The sequence below is a fragment of the Ctenopharyngodon idella genome, chromosome 4 (genome assembly GCF_019924925.1).
Source record: "Ctenopharyngodon idella isolate HZGC_01 chromosome 4, HZGC01, whole genome shotgun sequence".
NCBI lineage: Eukaryota > Metazoa > Chordata > Actinopteri > Cypriniformes > Xenocyprididae > Ctenopharyngodon > Ctenopharyngodon idella.
In genome coordinates, this window is record NC_067223.1 from 4,486,747 (window position 1) to 4,507,374 (window position 20,628).

The window sequence follows — 20,628 nt, forward strand, 5'->3', positions numbered from 1 at the left end:
ACCTTGAGGTTTGATCACTTCATACATCGGTTGCTGCAAACTCTACTGGGAAAAATGGGATATGAGATGAGAGCTACGTGTGGGCATGTGGGGGAAGGGGTGTGTAGGATAAAATCACAAAGCCCATAAACACAATTTCACCACTGTAATGACAGACAATCCCTGTTTCTCTGCCTGCCCATTTCTACTCTTTTAAAGAAAGCAATAAGTCCTCTTAAATGCGCTTTTTAAATAACAGTTGTGTCTAGAAAGACCCTCTTGCTGCCATTAAACTGACAGTTTTCAAAGAAAACGGCCAGGCAGGGGGGGAGATGTTTGGAGATGACCTCCTCATCGCCGGTGTCAGAATTTCTAAGAGTGGGAGTAGACGTCAGGAAGCTACTGAAGTTATTCCTCCTGGAATCAGCCGTCACGAGGCACTGGAGGTAGGAAGCAGTGTGTCTTACGCTCTAGTGAGTGTTATTATGGACTGTTTTCACTCAGTAATGAAATACAAAGGCTTTCACATGGCTGAGCATATAACCACAACACATATGCATGCACATAGGCACGTAGTGTAGTATTCTCACCATATAAGCGAAGTCACAACTTGTTATCTAATCCATTCCAAGACTTTAAAATCCAAAGCAGCATCTCTTTTGAATTAGAATCTCCTGAAACAGTTCAGTACATATGGCTACAGAGGTTATACTGTAGGTAACTAACACACACACAGAGGGAAACACTGCTCTCAGTACAGTCAAGTGTCCCTACCTGGCGGTCTGTAGTCACTCCTGGGTTTTTGTTCAGAGCTGGATAGCAGGAAGAGCAGGAGGCAGAGGCTGAAATAGAATTGAGTGAAAACACCTCAGTTTGTCCTGCAGAAATACGGATGCCCTGTGCACACGCGTTCTCTCTCTCTCTCTCCCTCTCTTACACACGGCTCTGACATGCAGCACTGAATTTCTCTCTCTCTCTCTCTCTCTCTCTCGCAGCCTTCCTACTCGTCTTCCCGCCCACCTACCCACAACACCCTCCCTTTTCCTATCTCTTTCTTTCACACACACTGTCATTCTCTCTCATCACACATGCGCACTCTCTCTCTTTCTCTCTCTCTCTCTAGGCACTCACTCATTCGCTGTGACACAAGCACTCTCTTGTACATACATTATGTTTCTTTACTCAACAAACATGCTCTTCCTCTGCTTTTGTCTTCCACAAATGGGGATGAGCATAGCTTTGACGTGACTAAGGTTATATTTGGAAAGGAATACCAGCTTGTTATTAACTGAATACTGTGAGGTATACACTGCATATCTCAACCAGTGGGACGTGACCCAAAAAAGGTCTGTATATAATGTATATACTGTATATACTAATGTACTGTATATACTGTATATACTCTATATATGGTATGCTACATTGTTGACCTCATATCATGTGCGAGTGAGTTATAGTTGACATAATGGAAATTAAAGCTATTTTACTTAAAGTATTTTATTAATTAATATTAAATAATTTTAAATTGTGTGTAAAAATGTCAAATCTTCCATCTTCCATAAGTCCATTTATGTAAAGCCCGGGATACACTGCACGATTTTTGGCTGTCCCAGACCAAAGATTGCCATTGTGAAACAATCGTGGCAATTTCTGTGATCGTGGCTCTTTATCGGTGGTCCTATGTCATACAGTGAGAGAGGTTCAAAGGTGGCCGTTTTCCCAGTCTTGCGACCAAAGATAGCTTACAATAATTATATATATATTGTATATATATATATATATATATATATATATATATATATATGTGTATATATGTGTATATATATATATATATAGCGTAAGTGTAGCGTAAGCGTTTTGAACTGCGAGAGGCGTTACACTTTCCTCGTAAGTTGAATATGAAAGGCGGTCTGGCGGAAGCTAGATATTTTACTTTATAACTTGTTAAATATGGATATTTTTCTTACACAAATGCATCACTTCACAAGGCCTTTATTAACCCCCCGGAGCTGTGTGGAGAACGTTTATGCTGGATTGATGCACTTCCTTGAGCTTTAAACTGGTAGCCCCCGTTCACTGCCATTATAAAGCTGGGAAGCGTCATAATATTTATTAATATAACTCCAATTGTGTTCATCAGAAAGAAGAAAGTCATATACACCTAGGATGGCTTGAGGGTGAGTAAAGCTTGGGGTCATTATCATTTTAAAGTGAACTAATCCTTTCCATCTCACTGCTTTTTTGAGCATCACTTTTTAAAGAACAGGTAGATATAAAACTTGCTGTTCAACATGCAGTGCAGCAGATAAAATCAATGTACATTAAAATCAATGATAAAAAAATGAACATTTAAAAAACAACTGAATCTGCATCTGGCAGCAGGATAATCATATCTACGTATATAATATGCCCATAAATGCAATCCATGCACTCTGTCTAGCTGTTCTGAACAGAAGAGCATATCCTGTGTGAAACACCTCCTAGGGCTGCAATTCCTTCTTACTCTTTTTCCCTCTCTCTCTCTCTCTCTCTCTCTCTCTCTCTCTCTCTCTCTGTGTAGTGTAGATGCAGCCCACGTCCCCTTGAGGAGTCATTCAAGGGCATTCCCAAAGAAACTGTATGCAAATGAACAGTGAGCCTGGAGCAGCTGCCTGGCCCCTCCCCTGGTCCAGATGCTCGGCCTGGGAGGGGAGTGGGGGCGGAGCGGTGGCCTAAAGGGGCTCAAAAAGCCACTGTAATAAACACAGCTTGAGCTCAGCTTGCTGATAAACCAATTTAAAACAACATTCATGATAATAATGAGTTTTTAAACATAGGCATTTTCTCAATCAGTTGATTTGTGCATTTGTTGTGTTGATTTTAGGTGCCGTTTTGGGCATTTTGCTTTTTGCAATTACCAAATGGAGAGGTCGGAGGAGACTGGCTTGAAGTGTTGTCAAGGTCATGCCCTTCAGTGTGGAACACTCATCACTGGCTCAGTACGCAAACTGGGAAAAGGAAGAGTGGACTTGCTGCAGGTTGAATGCACTTCTGCTTACACACTTCAGAGCACTCAGGTCCGATGCATGAAATACCGGGATCTCTCCCTTTGTGCCATATCAATCTCTGCCTCTCTCTCTCTTTGTTTCTCTCTCCCTCTTGACCTCATTCTCCTCCCTTCTCTTTTTCACACTCCGACTAATACTGCTCTCATGCTGTGACGGTTCATTTTTCCTTTGTACGTGTGTGCTTCAGGCAGCAGTATGTTCTATCTGACAGTTTACATTAGCAAAAGCCTCTCAGCAATAGAATAAGCTGTTGGCCATTAATGACATCCACTCTGAACACACACAGATACTGGTCAGGTTTTGCTTTTCATGTACACTCTCACCACCCTAAATATTATCCTATAACCTGTTCCACAACCCTTTTTTTCTATGTTGAACTAAATGAGAATTGTCGGTAACACTTTAGTATGAAGAACACATATTCTCTATTAACTACAACTTTTGCCTCAATAAACTCCTAATTTACTGCTTATTAATAGTTAGTAAGGTTTTTTCTGTAGTGTTCAAGTTTAGGTATTGGGTAGGAATAAGGGATGTAGAATAAGGTCATTCAGAATAAGGCATTAATATGTGCTTTATAAGTACTAATAAATATCCAATATACTAGTAATATGCAAGCTAATAAGCAACTAGTTAAATGTAAGAATTGAACCCTAAAATAAAGTGTTACCAAATTGTCATATATATATATATGTTTGAGGCATATCAACATAAAGAAAAAACTATTTTTCCCACCAATGGCAGTGTTTGGGTAAAGCTGTTCAGAAACAGAAATTAGTTTACATATATATATATATATATATACACATATACATACATATATATATATATATATACACACAACATATTAAATCTGGCCCTCTGATCTTTAAGGAAACAATGATAATCCAAGACTGATTAGATTAAATGTTTTTGTTTGAATGGATAAGGCATCTGGAATCAGTGGATGTGAAACCATCTTTCAACATCATATAATAAGATGCTAATGCAGCATTCTTTTGAGATAGCCATCTCCAAACATCTCTCTAAATGTGTAAGATGTAGTGTGTGGGATGATATTGATGGAACGGGAAGTGTGTGTGCTTACACAGCTAGCCATGCAGGAAATCAAACCCAGCGCAAACAGACTCAAAGCTTAATGATTACCCTTGTTAAGCCGTCTGCTCCAAACAGCAAACCTTTAGAGGGGGACGTGTCTCTCGCTGTCTTTTTTTATTTAAACAGATGTGTATTGGATCTCACAGTGCACTTCAGGTAGATGGTTTATATTCAGCTCCTTGACAGAGAAAATTGAGAGTCAGCCAACTGGTGCTAGAAGAGAGGTGAGAATGACAGCGACCTGTGCGTATGCTTGCCACATAAATGTAAGCTTATTGATCCAAGGTGGGGGGAGTGTAGGATTTTTCCACATTTTCACCTCTGTTTCGCCAAAGCCATTATTATCTTATGCCACATTGGGTTTATCTGCCATATCTCTTCAGCTCACAGAATACTACATGCACGTGCACTACCTTTGTCGCTTAAATGTGCATGGCAAGCACACACACACCCCTCTTACAACAATCACAGAGATCTGGCACTGAAAATGATGGATTGTTCAAGGAGTAAAACAACAGAGGAACACTATGAAATCGCACAGATCAGTTGCTGGTAAGAATCAGGATGGATCCTGTTGCATAATCAGTGATGGCTGATCAGTATGCAGTTTACATAGTGCATAATACTGCCCTCTTGGGGACGATGGCTCAACATTAACAGAATGAATAACCTTTGAACAAGATTTAAACAATAAGAAGACGCCCACCTCACAAAAAGCTTCCCAATCTGTGATCTCAGGTCAGATGGTTCTTGGGTGGCTAACTGACTCAGCGTCTCTTCTCGTTTAAGGCATAATAGATTAAGCATCATTAAGATTCCCATCTGTGCATCTGTTACCATAGCAATGTTTGTATATACAATAAATACCAGACATGGGTATATTGTTCTTCAAGCACAATGGAGTGGATGGATGGATGGATGGATGGATGGAATCAATCAATCAATCAATCAAACAATCATAGACATGGTTCCACAATAATATGATGCTTATTATTATTATTGTTGATTCTGTGAAGTAACTTGGACTAGTGATAGACCAATAGATTCCATTTCAGTTTTCAGTTAATTTTTTGTGGTTTTGGGGTAAATATTGTGTAAAAGTTTTTAAATTAAATTTCAAAATGACAGTAACACTTCACAATAAGACTCATTTGTTAACATTAGTTAATGTATTAACTAACATTAGTTAATTCATCAACATTATGTTAATAAAAATAAAAATGCTAGTTCAGTGCATTAACTAATGTTAACAAATACAACTACTGATTTTCATAATGTATTAGTAAATGTCGAAATTAACATTAACTAAGATTAATGAATGCTGTAGAAGTATTGTTCATTCTTAGTCTATGTTATCTAATGTAGTTAACTAATGTTAACTAATGAAACCTTATTGTAAAGTGTCACCAGAATTACAATTAAAAATGATCTCATTTAGTGTCATGGAATTTTATTATGTATATATCCACATTACATCTGTATATTGTAATCAATATCGGTGATAAATACAGTATATAGTAATATATATTCAGTATAAATATTCAGTAACATGGCATTACTATCTGACACCATCACTATACTTTTGTTAAAAGTTGCTTGTTTAAAAATTTGATGTAAATGCAATTGTGCACAGGAACATAGAGACCTACTAGGGCATCAGCTCATTTCCAAAGTCAGTTGCCAGGACTTAGCAAGGCGGACAGATTAGAAAAAAATGGTCTAGAGAAGAGTACTTAATACAATAATCTCAGATGTGCTGGTGGCAGAGGATGGTCTGCTTTAGCACAGAAAAATAAATTAAGAATGGAGCTCTCAGCTGCCACATTAATGAGGTAAACCAGGAACAAAGAGCTCACTTACACCTGCTAACCACAATTGAGTGCCAACTCACTGACTCTCCTCATATTAGAAAGTGAGAAAAAGAAAGTTAGAAAGAAAAGAAACTGAGAATGTGCAAGGGAAAACAAATACTGCCTATTTCAAACAAAACATTATTGAGTCTGCACGCTCATTGCAAACATGAACAAAAGGCTTTAGTCAATGTTCCATTCCGAAAAATCTAATTTTTGGCAAAAGTTTCTATTGGTAAAAGTTCTTCCAAGACTGCCTGTTTTTTATAAGACTTTTATACATCCAAGGGTGCAACACCAATCTGAAATGTGGGCAGGGTACATTTTAAATCTTATCAGAAACCTTATAAACCTCATCAAATAGGGATATCCAAAACAACAGTCTTTATTCACAAATCTTAAGAGACACAGAAAACATATAGAAACCACTCAAACTGAAATGACACGGAACCATGAACTGAGGAAATGAAGGGCTTAAATACACAGGGTCTGTGTCCGAAATTGCCCCATACCCTTAAATAGGGCACAATGAGAGGACAGATATTTGTATTGGTGTCTGAAACCATAGTAGACGATATTGAGTGCACTCATTCAATCCCACAATCCACTGCAATAACGAGTGTAGAGAATACCCTAATGCACTGTGAGAGTCGCATGCCAAATGAATTTCTGCGTCTCGCTAGAAGATGGCGCTCGCAGCTGAATCATTCATCCATCCATTTTCCAAACCGTGCTGGTCCAAAGTGGCTACAGTGTAGGTATAAATTAATCTTCCCTAAAAGTTTATACATAGTTTCCAAGACAGAGTTCAAGATAAATATTTTCATCTTACTACTGGAACTGCCAGTTTTCTAAGTTTCAATTGAATACTAAACAGCAAGCACAAACTCAGTGTCTGAATTCACTCACTCGTTTTCATTAACTCCTTCAAGTGGACTATATTAGTGGGGTAATGTAGGGAATAGTGAATGAGGGTATAGGGGGTGATTTTGAACACAACAAGGGAGTAATGAGGTAACTAAATGAACAACAGGTGAACGTAATCAGTAACTAAGGGAACTAAATAGCAAACAGAACTCAGGCAAAGCAGAACAGGAAATAGAATGAAAACAAAACACAAAGAAAACTAAACAGACTAGAAAAAAATCCTGACAGCTTAGATCATGAATAATTAATTAGGTGACAAAAGATTAATAAACAAAATACAATTAAATGCATAGTATTAACAGCACTGTATGAATTACATATACACAGATTCTTAATAAATCTATGAAAGATACTCAGTCAAGAGCAGTGAATCATTTTCTTTTTCTTTTGTTGTTTGAGCAACATTAATGACAGGTCTATGAGGCTGCTGCCACTTTAAGACCTTATGCATGGATCCAATATAATGATAATTTCGCCCAACTGTTTACTTTCACTTTAGACATAAATGACTGTGTTTTCGTAAATACTCACCAAGACAAGCATTTGGACACATAAATTTGTGTATTTAACAGTTCAAGCGCAATAAGCCATGAAAGTGAGCTGAATTCTGCACTCTTGCGCTTCGGATGTGAGCCACAGCAAGCTGCCTGTCAGTACCAAAATTCAGTTCTCTGTTGCGGTTTATTGTGCTTTTAATAACTCATAATCAAGCACATCCCACTCTTTCTTCTCATCCATCCATGTTCTTTTGCTGCTCTATTGTGTTTAAGGAGTCCTGCGCTGCAAGGATTTATTTACATACAGATAAATTTCTATCGATAGACAATGTCATATTGCCTAGCCCTACTCCTCGCCTCTCCTGACAATCCCTGGTTTAAATAGTCCTGCAGTAGTTCTAAGTGATTTGCTAAATGTACTGCTTTCACACATTAAAGGGATAGTTCACCCAAAAATGAAAATTCTGTCATCATTTACTCACCCTCAAGTTGTTCCAAACCTGTATGAATTTATTTCTTCTTTCTTTTCGGTAACCAAAATGTCAGTAACCAAACAGTTAATGGACCCCATTGACTTCCACAATACTTTTTCTTTTTTCATATTATAGAAGTCAATGGGGCTCATTAACTGTTTGGTTATTCCTGTTCTCCAAAATATCTTATTTTGTGTTTAGCAGAAGAAAAATTCATACAGGTTTAGAACAACTTGAGGTGAACAACTGTAAATTGTAAACTGACAGAATTTAAATTTTTGGGTGAACTATCCCTTTAAAGTGCCCCTATTTTGGATTTTTGAAAACCTTTCATGTAGCGTGTAACATACCTCTAAGTGAATGAAAACACCCTGCAAAGTTTTAAATCTGAAAGTGCAACGTATATAAAGTTATTATCTCTCAAAAGTAAGAGTCGACTCTGAGGCAATTAAACGAGTCGTTTGTAAAACGAATCCCAAGCCGTTTCGTTGTGACGTCAAAACGAAATATTAGCATATTGCCCACCCACTTATTGCGCACGCAGACACCAGGGAAAACTTAAAACCTCTCAAACGCTGCCAATACGTGAAGAATTAGTGGTTAAAGTTCATCTTTACAACAATACAACAGCAGTATAGCCCGAACCTTGTGCTGTGTTCTTACTGTCATTTTACTGACGACTGCTTCTTCAACCTAAATGCGTTCAACGAGGGATTCACAAGCCAGTTGTTATTGAAGGATGGGTCAGTACCCAGTGTATTCGGACCAGCTTCTTCCTCCTCTGAATTACAACCTGTAAGTATGATTAATAATTGTTGCTGTTATGTTCTCTGTAGCATGCACAATGCGTATTTAGTTGTGTGTGTTGTGTACGCTCCACGCAGCTTGTAGGTCTCCGGCTAACCAGCTAACAGCAATATGTGTTCGCTCGCAATTGTCTAGAAATGTGTCAAATGTTTGTCGTTGTTATTACTTAGAGTTATGATAAAGAATAGAGCAATACGTTGGTGTACAACTGCAGTGCTTTATCAATAGGTTTCTGAGTTGGGCCAATAGGTTTCTGCGTTGTGTTTACCACCGAGCTGTGGGCTAGGTTCGCTAACATAAACATAAAACAACTTATTTCCTCTTTATTTTTAGAACAGAGCGGAGCACCATCTGTCACACGTGGTTGCAAATAAGGAGGAAGCAGGATCTAAATGTAGCTGTCCGCAGGATTTAATGACATAAACACAAGGTACAAGGAAACAGGATCAAAACAACGACGTACACGCGACAACGACAGACAGAGAACTGAAAGAAACACAGGGCTTAAATACACTTGGGCAAACCAAAGATCTAATGAGATAATTAACTAAACACACCTGAACTGAAACTCAAATCAATTAGTAACCATAGTGAAACAGGCAGGGGACAGAAGTAATTAACAGAACAAGAAAACCAACCTAGAAACAGACATGAACAGAACTCAAACTGTGACAGTACACTGCACTTCCGGAAGGTGCGCCCTTGCGCCATAATACATAGATGGGGCGGGAGGGTGGGCGCTCTGGAGCACATAGCTTCATGGGACAGAAAGCCTCCAGGGCGGCGCCAGCAGTTCAGGGGGCCAGGGTGGCGCCGGCAGTTCAGGGCGCCATGGTGGTGCATGCAGTTCAGGGGGCCAGGGTGGCGCCGGCAGTTCCTGGGGCCATGGCGGCACAGGCAGTTCAGGGGGCCATGGCGGCACAGGCAGTTCAGGGGGCCACTGCGGTACAGGCAGTTCAGGGGGCCACTGCGAATCGGCCTCCGTGGCCTTGACCCTTGGCCCGTCTACTATGGCCGGGGACATTTAGCACGCCCCCCCAAAATTTTCTTGGGTGGAGCTATTGGGTTGCAGACTGGACAGGCTCTTGGGCTGACGAAGACTCTGGAACGGGCCTGGGCTAGAGCCTACTCTGGACTCTGGAAGGGGACAATAGCCCACTCTGGACTCTGGAAGGGGACAGGAGCCATCACTGGATGATAGTCAGGGGCTGGAGCCTTCACTGGACTGTGGTCAGGGGCTGGAGCCATCTCTGGGCTCCAAGACATCCCCTCATACTCCACCAGCACTCCTAGAGGCACAGGCAATGGCGGCCATGATGGGACGAGACTCATGAGACTCAAAACAGGCTCAGGAAATTCACTCACGGAAACAGGCTCAGGAAATTCACTCACGGAAACAGGCTTAGGAAATTCTCTCACGGGAACAGGATCAGGTAATTCACTCACGAAAGCAGGCTCAGGAAATTCACACGCTACCGTGATGGTGAAATTGTAGCCTCTCTCGAACAGAAACTTCATGAGGTAGTCAGTCAGGTCACGACCAGCCAAATCCAGACTTACTGCTGATAGATCCATTTTTAAAAGGTCTGTCGTTCTGTCACACGTGGTTGCAAATAAGGAGGAAGTATGCTCTAAATGCAGCTGTCCACAGGGTTTCATGAAATAAACACAAGGTACATGGAAACAGGATCAAAACAACGACGTATACGCGACAACGACAGACAGAGAACTGAAAGAAACACAGGGCTTAAATACACTGGGCAAACCAATGATCTAATGAGATAATTAACTAAACACACCTGAACTGAAACTCAAATCAATTAGTAACCATAGTGACAAACAGGCAGGGACCAGAATTAACAGAATAAGAAAACCAACCTAGAAACAGACATGAACAGAACTCAAACTGTGACACTATCATAATTATAATACAATGTAAGTGATGCAAGCACTGTATACTGTACTTCTTGTTAACCTGCAGAAGTCATCTGACCAGTTACCGCAGATTAGCGTCACGCAATCGTTGAGTGAATTGTTTGGGAGTCGTTGAGCAAATAAGGTAAAAAATAAATGCATATTATAAGACAATGAAAGTGTTTTTTTAACACTTGCATGCTTGTAAACCTGTTGTTGGGGACTCCCAAAACAAAAATAGGAACCTTTCAAATGCCATAATAGGGGCACTTTAAGTTCACAGACAGTGGCACAAGAAATAAGCTTCTGTTTGGTCTTAACATTGTCATTGTAAGCATTTGGCTAGAGGATATAACATATAAGTTAAAACATATAATTTATAACGATCAGTGCTCCCTTCCAGAGTTCCATTAACACCGAAATGCCACCCATCTCCTCAACTCAAGCCCCTGAACACTACAATATCCTCCAGCCTCAGACAGAACCTTACTCCTCCTTGAATGTACAACCACAAAATGGATCTGCTTGAAAAATAGAGTAACCCTTAAAGTATGTCTCCAACTAGAAAAAGACCAAGATGAATGAAGAATGCATAGAGAAACGGAGTGCAAATGCAGAAAAGGCCTTGATCAAAGCATGTCTCCTGAGTGAGAGGACTCTCAGCCCAACAAAAGGTCAAGGGTACTTTAAGCTGTGAGAACTGGATGCACCCAATGAGCATCATTAACGTGAATGCTTGCCTGTTATCAACTTGCATACAATATACACTCTCTGAGTTGCACAATACACCCATTAGGCCACTGCTACTGAATAGAAGCTTTTGAGAGATGCACTTTTGCATTTTGTCGCAAGTGCAAGTTTAATTACGTGAATAAAATTGATATTCACACAATCACCCCTTCATTAGTTTTCTAAAACATTTGCGTGCCACATGAAATACATTAGGGAAGTGGTTCTCAACTGGCGGGCCGCAGCCCACTAGGGGGCCTCAGTAATCCTCCAGAGCTGGTGCGGGATAACTTAAAATTTATTATATTTAAATATATTAATATATTTCATTAATTTTATTATTAATACGTTAAATAAAAAATTAAAGCACAACCTCTCTCGTAGCAGCCCAAACCGTTTCTCATTGCGTTGTGTGAAATGCAGACTGAACGGCGGCTCAAAACACCCAACATGAACATAGGATAGGCTACGCATCTCTCAGCTGGATAAAGAAAACCAGTGTCACTAATCTGTTGATGGATGACAATGGTAATGAAGGTACAATGTTTTTATTTTACATTTGTATTTTGGTGTGTTTAATAATTCTGAATGGATCCATATAGTAGCTATATGCAGTCCTTGGGCATCTCCCTGAGGCCTTGTTTGGTATGGCAGGTTGACTTGTGCAGAGTAAGTATTTTAAGTTGTAAAGAATGTCTGCAGTGACATTTCTGCAAAGTAGGTACTGTTTGAAAAAAAAAAAAAAAAAAAAAAAAAAGAACTAAAGGTTGGGGGTGGGGTGTTGCCTAGTGAGGATTTAGGGTGTGTTAAAATTTGTAGTTTGGTTCTCTTGGTTTTTTTGGTCTGGACCAAAAAAGAAAATGATACATTTAGCCCTGGTTCACTTAGGATGTGTTTGCACCTGTAGTTCGGTTCACTTGGTTCTTTTGGTCTGGGCCAAAAAAAGAAAATGTGTGCTGGGCTAAATGCGCTCATTGAATGTATGTACATACGTTTCTATTTTTACCAGCTGAGAACTCAGAAAGGGCTTATAAAATGTGTAAATGAGTCAAAACAACGCCAGGAATTCCTCCGCTGCAAACAAAAACGATGATCTGCTGCAAGGAGAAGCAGTTCTGACAACTGTACTGAACTGTAATGGGCAACGTAAATCCTAGAAAAAACAGGTATGCTTGAGTATTCTGTCCTTTTTAGGGTCACATCTTGTGACATCATGTCTTGTTTTTGGTTCGTTTAGATGTCTTTAGTCCATGTTGCACTCACATTTCAGTCAAACAGCTCCAGAGACTGTTTAGAAGTGGACGTCCCCTCTCTCACACATCCTCCAAACCAGCCAAGTGTGAACACACCCTTATAAGCATGTTCCAAGGCGGCTTTGCATGATTTTGTAGACATCATTTCAAAGCTGGCAAATCTAACACAATTATAATCAGTTTAAAATGAACTGAATTGATAGAGTGTGTTTGCGTGCATATCTGGAGCAGATACATGCAGGAGATTTTAAATGCATTTTAGACAGAGAAACCTCTCTTAATTACATTTGATAGTTTAATTATGCTTCCCGTTTGCCAGGAGCATCAACCTGCCAGACTCAAGCGAAACAGCTTTATTTTCACCATTTCATCACTGTCTCTTTCTGTCTTTCTCTGGATGCCTGAGCACCCACAATGTTTTCTTCGGTGAACGCAGGTGTTCATTTCAGAGTTGTCGCTGGCAAATGCTACCAAACTAGATGCAAGCACACAAACGTGCGCGCACCCCCTCTCTTCTCCTCCTGACACCTGTGGAGGCCATTGTTTCTGACAGGAGAGGAGGACACGCTGCAGATGTTTGGATGGTAATGAAGTGTGAGAGAGGGGACGTCCAGGACGTCCATTGTAATCATACTCTGCACTTCCAATCCTTGGCTCCTTCACTTAATTAATGCAGATCTAGTCAGACTGGGTAGGGTGGAGATATGTAAATCCAGATGCTACTATTTTGCCACTGCCCATCCTGGTTTCATGCCTGTCGACAAGGCCAGTGTATACCAGTTTGAATTTTAGTAAATTTTAGTTTATGAAAATTAAGTGTTGCTGTTCAGGATTTATTCCAACACAAAGCTAACACTTGTAGATAAAAGCATAGTTCTTCAAAGATCTAGATGTAGTAGGATTCCTTTGTCCTCCAGCATCTGGTAAACACCTGTGCTCTCCATGTTAGTGAGGAAGACTAAGGAAGTCGGTCCCACTGGGATCAATTTAATGGAGGCTTCAGAGAGTTGGAGTGAGCTGCTGTGATTTAACGTCTACAAGAGCCGCCTCATTGGCCATTCCACTCAGGGTGAGTAATTAAGACTTTTTCATAGCCCCAGTTTGACCCGATGACCTCAGACTGAGAGAAACTCCACAATTGTACTGCAAACAAAGACACTTGTTTATATACAGTACACTCATACATAGTGCCTCACTCTTATACGTACTACACATTTAAAACTCTATATAGGTCAATGACAAATAAGCATAAAAAAAAAACTAGTTTAAAAAAATACTTTCTTAAAAAGATTTTTTTTTTCTTTTCATGTTGTTTTCATATGGTTTTGAAAAACTTTTACAGCATTTTCAAAAAAAAAAAAAAAGATTAAATTTAATGAAGATGGAGATGTCACAAGGCATCTGACAACCTGAACTAACCTAGCCTTGTCATAAATCCAATTAAGAGACTTCGTAACAAACAGTTATGAGGGTCTAAAGTTTTTTTTTTTCTGTTTTGTTTTTGTTTGTTGAACCGAATGGCATGTGCCCCCTAAAAATATCAAAATGCATGTAAATTCATAAATTTTGAATATAAAGGCCTTTGTCCAAAAATTTCGTATGCGTTTTTTTCGTATTTGTGATCCTAAAAATTCGTCGCGCACAGAGACCTTGCACACTAAGTCCAATGCTATTAATGAATCCGTTGCGAAAAAATACGCAAAACAATACAAAATGGAGTCTTCAAGCAGTGAGCATGATTTAGTTGTCCTCTCTTCTTAAAAAGAGGAAATATTGGGTTCATCCAATCCCGAGATTGCGTAGAGAGAGAGACAGAGGAAGGAGAGTTCAACCTCATCAAAGAGCTGAGTGATTATCCCGAGCGTTTCAAAGTTTACTTCAGGATGTCAGTGGCTCAGTTTGATGCTTTGCTAGTGATACTGGCACACTCTGTCTTTATATTCTGTCTCTTTGTATTCCGCACTTTGTTTGTTATACAGTGCTGCTGCATTGTGATGTAGACAACGTGGATCAACTTGTCAGATGGCATTCTGGATTTTGGCGTTCGCTTGTATGGTGGCTCTGAATTGTCAAAACGTCTCTCAAAATGCGTGCCATGGATGCGAAAAACGCAGAAAATCGAACCTGATCCGAATTTTTTTATGACGGACAAAAGTTTCGGAGGCAGTGTGTAAACATGATTGACACAACGTGAGGTCGTATTTATTTTTTAACGTGCAAACATTTCGGATGCGAATTTCGGACTCAGTGTGCAAAGACCTTAACCCTTATCATAGCTATGAATTGCATTTGTATGTATTAAAAGATATGGAAATTAAAAACAGAGTCACGTCATTGATCCAATTATTAAACAAAACCGGCATAAAAAATACTCAGTCTGGACAAGTGGCGCTATGTTTTTGTGTGGGTCTCTATGGTAGGCTCGGTGCTGTGGATTGGGCTGAGGATCAGGTCAGCTTTGGACAGCACTCATTAAATGTGTTTGTCGAGAGACTGATAATTAAATTATCATGCATACAACTGCTGCACCATCCGGTTAAATCCCGGCCACGTAATGAAGCAGCACATTAGAATCAGCCCCCTTATGCTGTAATCGTGACTTCTGGTTTCTTCAACGCTAGCCTTGAAGTCGATTGACTTGAAAACATTCCTCAAGAGTGACGTCCATTCAAGTGTTTGTGGACTGAAGGCCTCTAGGAACAATGGCTCTGAAACACGCATTTAGTTGCGTCAAAGCATACAAACCTCATATTGAAAGACTTAGACTACGATGAAACAGGAAGAGAGAGTGTTGAGGGAAGAAAGAGAGAGGCTGAGAGTGACAGAGGCAAGTGGAGAGTTTACCCAAAAATGAAGAATGTAATTTATACGATTGCCTGCCATATATGATTTAACTTTTTTTCTTTGTATAAAAAGGGACAAATTCTGAAATATGAACATATGCAAATACATTTGAGAGTTTTGGAATAGGTTTAGTAAATGAAAACTGAACTTTCATTTTTGAGTGATTTTTAAAATGAACTGGTTGCTTTAAGTCAACATTTAGCTGGCCACAGATGATTCTCATACGCCTTCAAAGTTTGTAGTTTTAACATTAGCAATATTCATCCACTTTCATAATAACTTCCACTATTAAGTGGTGTTTCCAAAGCAGTGAACTAGGTGTTTGAATCTGTTCTCTTTGCCAGACAGCATTATTAAAATTCATGTCACGTCCTTAATTGCCTGTCAGTCTGAAATGATGAGAGCTGCCAGGTTAAAGTCCACTCAAATAGGCTTAAGTCATCATAGCATATATTGGTTTTCCTCTTTCTCAGAGGCCTTTGCAAAAGAAATGGCAAAATAGTGGCCGGTAGCACACATGCGAGCGCAGCAGGTGATGCATGTGTGAGAGAACACAGTATTTTAGTACTCCCCGGGATCCAGTATTAAGTAAACTAATGACCCAACAACACAGCCGGGCATTGGTAATACATCATGATGCCTAAATGAATTGCCCTGTCCCACAGCAATGGGACATCAATAGATTCCTTGTAAAACACAGCAGTCGCGTGCGGAAACCTTCATAATAGGAAAACGTGCTTAAACATGTAAGTGAGTCATTGTTGAAAGGATCAATAACACTTGCTTTTTGCTGAAGTCCAGATGAAATCAAAATGGACCCCATTTACTTTCTTAATATACATAGCAGATCAATACAATGGTTAGGTATGAAAAGTCGGTCTGAATTTCACATGCAATTTGTCTGTTCAAATCAATGTATAAAAAATGGCAGATGGGCTAAATGGAAATCCTAATTCACACTGTAACAGAAGAGGTTCTTTTAAAACAGCAAATATAAAGTACTGCACAACTTTTCTGACACACGCTTGTCACAGAGAAGAAAGGCTGTTTAGATACTTGTATTGGCTATGGTGCTTTTCAAATAACACCAAATACCAAACACAAGAGTATAGAGACAAGGGCCGGTTCGAGATTCTTCACCTACTATTCATTGTCACTTAGAAAAATAGTCTTTTCATGCCAACTGCAGCGGCTCTGGGCATGTGACCAAAAGGTCAAATCCTACTGGTTGGTCAGTTTTTTCTTGTAATGCAATAAAAAGGAGATTTGAACCCTTCTCCATAAAAAAAAAAAAAAAATCCCATCGCATTGATGGCATGCAATATACGTTTTGCTCTTAAAATTCGCAACACCCTGCAATGTTATCAAACACAGACGAAACTCAAGTCACGCAAGAGTTTAAGGTTTGATGCCATAATACACTTTCATTTAATATATGTGTATAAAATCCATATAAATCCATATAAATATTTATTAACATAATATACATATACATATTAATTAGACACGTCACTTAATCTAATTTGTCAAATTCAAAAGCCCTAAACTGAATAATAAAGGTATGTTGCGATGTTTAATATAAAAACATGTCTTTTTATCTTATCTAACCCATAATCATGATTGTAGACTTTCTGTTGAGTCTCACGGACTTTACATCCACCAACAGCAGCATACAAACACACCTGCTTTGGATTGGAATCTCCCTTCAGATGGCGAAATACTCTTTTATGTACACTTCACAGCGCACATATGGTCAAATGGAACCCACCCAGAGCGGGGAGGCACAAGGAATAGAATTGGGAACCCCTGCTCTAACACAACCATAGCACCACTGTAGCCCATCACCTTGGGTGTCCTTGACAATAGTAATCCACCATTAGAAGTGTATAACTTAGCTATGCTCATTTATTTACAGGCAATGACAACAAAAAAGTATGAATTGATTTGGCCACACTCAACAAAAAGTTGAATTGGAATCTGAATTGGAATGACAGCAAGACAAATTTACTGAATTGTCTCTTTATCAACATTTAAAAATTGCACAGGCAAAGTGATTGTCAAAAATGTAATTTATATGAATTTCTTTTTAATTCTACTTCCTTATATTCCTGTTTGTCACAACAGTTCAAATTAAGGACTTTAATCTCCCTTGTGAAAAAGAAGTGCACTTACTTGTATTGAATGTGTACACAAATCTAAGTAAATGTTTTGGTTTTTTTTGTTGTTGTTTTTTTTTAAAACTGTACTTCAAGAAAATATAATATTAATGAAATAAATGGCCACTTTGGTATGCTTAGAGTATATTTTCATGACTGTTTCTTATTACAGTTAAGTGCATTTTTTTAGAACTGCACTTTGTAATAATTAAAGTCCATTTCAAATGAATGTTATTATGATTTGTTGTGTTTCCAAGAAGTATGCTTCTTTATTTTAATGTGTTGACTAACATACTAAAGCACACTACCCTGTTGAAAAAAACAACATATGCTGGTTAGGTATGTTTTGAAGCATGGCAGCTGGTTTGAGCTGGTTTATGCTGGTCCTGAGCTGGAGCTAGTTGCTTAGGACTAGCACTTGACCAGCTTAAACCAGCTCATGACCAGCTAAGAACCAACTAAGGACCAGCTTAAACCAGCTCAAACCAACTGCCAAGCCTCAAAACATACCTAACCAGCATATGCGGGGTTTTTTTGTGAATAGGGTATAGAACCCTTTTCACAAGGGATTCAATTGAATGATGCACAACCTTGGCTTCTAGCTTAATGCTAGAAAGGATATTTTGGACAATTTCATGCTCCCAACTTTGTGGGAACAGTTTCGGGACGGTCCCTTCCTGTTCCAACATGACTGCGCACCGGTGCACAAAGCAAGGTCCATAAAGACATGGATGAGCGAGTTTGGTGTGGAGGAACTTGACTGGCCTGCACAGAGTCCTGACCTCAACCCGATAGAACACCTTTGGGATGAATTAGAGCGGAGACTGCGAGCCAGGCCTTCTCGTCCAACATCAGTCCCTGACCTCACAAATGCGCTTCTAGAAGAATGGTCAAAAATTCCCATAAACACACTCCTAAACCTTGTGGAAAGCCTTCCCAGAAGAGTTGAAGCTGTTATAGCTGCAAAGGGTGGGCCAACTCCATATTAAACCCTACGGATTAAGAACCCTACGGATTAATGCCATTAAAGTTCATGTGCACGTAAAGGCAGGCGTCCCAAAACTTTTGGCAATATAGTGTGTGTGTAAGAACAACTGTGAGCTCTTGTTTTAATCTCATTGGCTGTAATTGCTAACAGTGAATTGTGTTGTCGTCACAGCTGTGCAGAAGACCCTACAGGGACAAATGTGGTGGCGTGAGAGTTCCTTGCCCAACTGAAGCATCCACCGTTTTCCTTCAAGCCCACGCTCTGCCACTTTGGATATGTCATGACCAATAAGGATGAAAAATTGGACTGTTCGCGCCAATCCTGCTCTGAGACCACGCTCCGAGTCCTTCCACACTTGCCTGAAGGTGCAAAGCCCCTTGCGCTCAAAACAAAATGGCATTTTAACAAGGTCTGAATCAAACACAATGCCTCCCCAAATGGCTACTCAGCGTCCTTTACCAGGCCAGATGCTAACAAAAGATGCTAAGCTTGCAGGAGTATAGTGCTACTAATCACAACCAGAGCCTTTACCCAGCTGGTTTACACAGGTATAACAGTGTTAACTAATTCTTTGTAGGGCTGTAACGATTCCTCGATTAAATTCGAATACTCGATTTCAAAAAATCCTCGATTTCAATTTTCCTGTGTCAAGTAACCGGTAAAATACTGGAAGTGGCGCTTTCCACGGACAAGAATCCATGAAACGCATTATTAGACCGTTTTCTAAGGCTGCACAATATTAAACCCATTTAAAAATCATAATAAAGCATAATGCTACTGTGACTTTACAAAGGCTGTGAATTAATTAAATAAATGTATGTGCTGCAGGTTTAATATGCGCTGTAATTATTTACATACACATGCGGCTCCATTCACAGTAAATGCTGCTTCATGTGAACTGTTATTTACATGAGTGGCGCGTTTCAAACTCCATCTCTGCATATGCTGTGAGTTTGGATTGCTTTTAATGTTCATCTGGAAACGCAATGTGCGACATTTAATCAGATTTGTAAGGTAAGTCATCTATAAACCTTAGCAAACGCAGGAGAATACATTATACAGTATGTTTCTACTGTGCTAACTGCTCGTCATGATTTCAAAATATAAGTTTAAGCTCTCGTTTAAGTCCACATGTTCTTGTTCAAGAAATTACAGTGGTTGTAGCATTTCTGTCGTGAAGAAATTGCCAAATATTAAAGATTAATTGGACAGTTGAAATAAATGTTGTAAGCCAATATTAAACACAGATTAAATCGCGTTTAGAGTGTAAAAACAATCGTCAGGCCACTTGCGCCCTCTTCAGGCATTTGGCGCGATTACTTGAGGAATCGTTAGAATAATCGAACGATTACTCGATTACCAAAATAATCGTTAGCTACAGCCCTAATTCTTTGTACAATTAAAATCCATAAAAATCAATGTATGTGTGTGTTGGCAGTTCTATCAATCTTCTTCTTTGAACATCTGCATAGTCTGACCTCACATACTGTATAGAGTCTCACAGTGTCCTTGCAGAATGTGTGGGCTTTTCTACCTACTCAGTTCGAAACTTTGAAGGACAACAACACTAAAATGCATTGAAAAGAACAGAGACCCACATAAATGTTGACCTTAAATGGCTTTAAAAACTGCTGAAATCCCTTCCTTTATCCTTTATCAATACAAAGAGTTTAAAATTTTAACCTTTTTCTGCTGCTGAAGGGTAAAATCCAGCTTAATGCTGACGTCCCCCTCCCCCTGAGGACTTTTAATATTTTCTCGACGGCTTGACTATCCATATTTCAATAAGATGTGTTTTTGTCTTCTCCATCCAGAGAGCGAAATCAATATTGCATTAGTAAAACTCTTTAACCCATGAAGGGGAAACAGATAGCTAAGTCACACAAACCTTTTCACTCCGGCACCTCTCACACGAGAGCAAATAGGCTGCTTAGAAATTGGGTTGCAGCCTTTGCATTTGACATATTGAATGAGAATGACAGATTGACAGAGGTAGAGCACACTGTTTTTATATTATTTGGAGCATATATTGATTTCCTCAGTGACTCGAAATGAGGTATTTGAAC

The 20,628-nt window shown here is 39.4% G+C and overlaps 2 protein-coding genes across 6 annotated transcripts in view; one reads left to right on the forward strand and one right to left on the reverse strand.

Annotated features, from left to right (window-relative positions):
- LOC127510966 (fish-egg lectin-like) overlaps nt 1–20,628 on the forward strand; it is a 736,337-nt gene that overhangs the window by 220,586 nt on the left and 495,123 nt on the right. The gene's annotated exons all lie outside the window — the stretch shown is intronic.
- Nucleotides 1–20,628, reverse strand: part of syt1a (synaptotagmin Ia) — a 206,109-nt gene that overhangs the window by 78,902 nt on the left and 106,579 nt on the right. The window contains exon 1 of one of the 5 annotated variants that reach the window (XM_051891161.1): nt 754–944. The exons of the other annotated variants lie outside the window; for them this stretch is intronic. The gene's annotated coding sequence lies outside the window, so the exon portion shown is untranslated. Of the gene's footprint in view, nt 1–753; nt 945–20,628 lie in introns of those variants that run through there. 5 annotated transcript variants of the gene reach the window in all.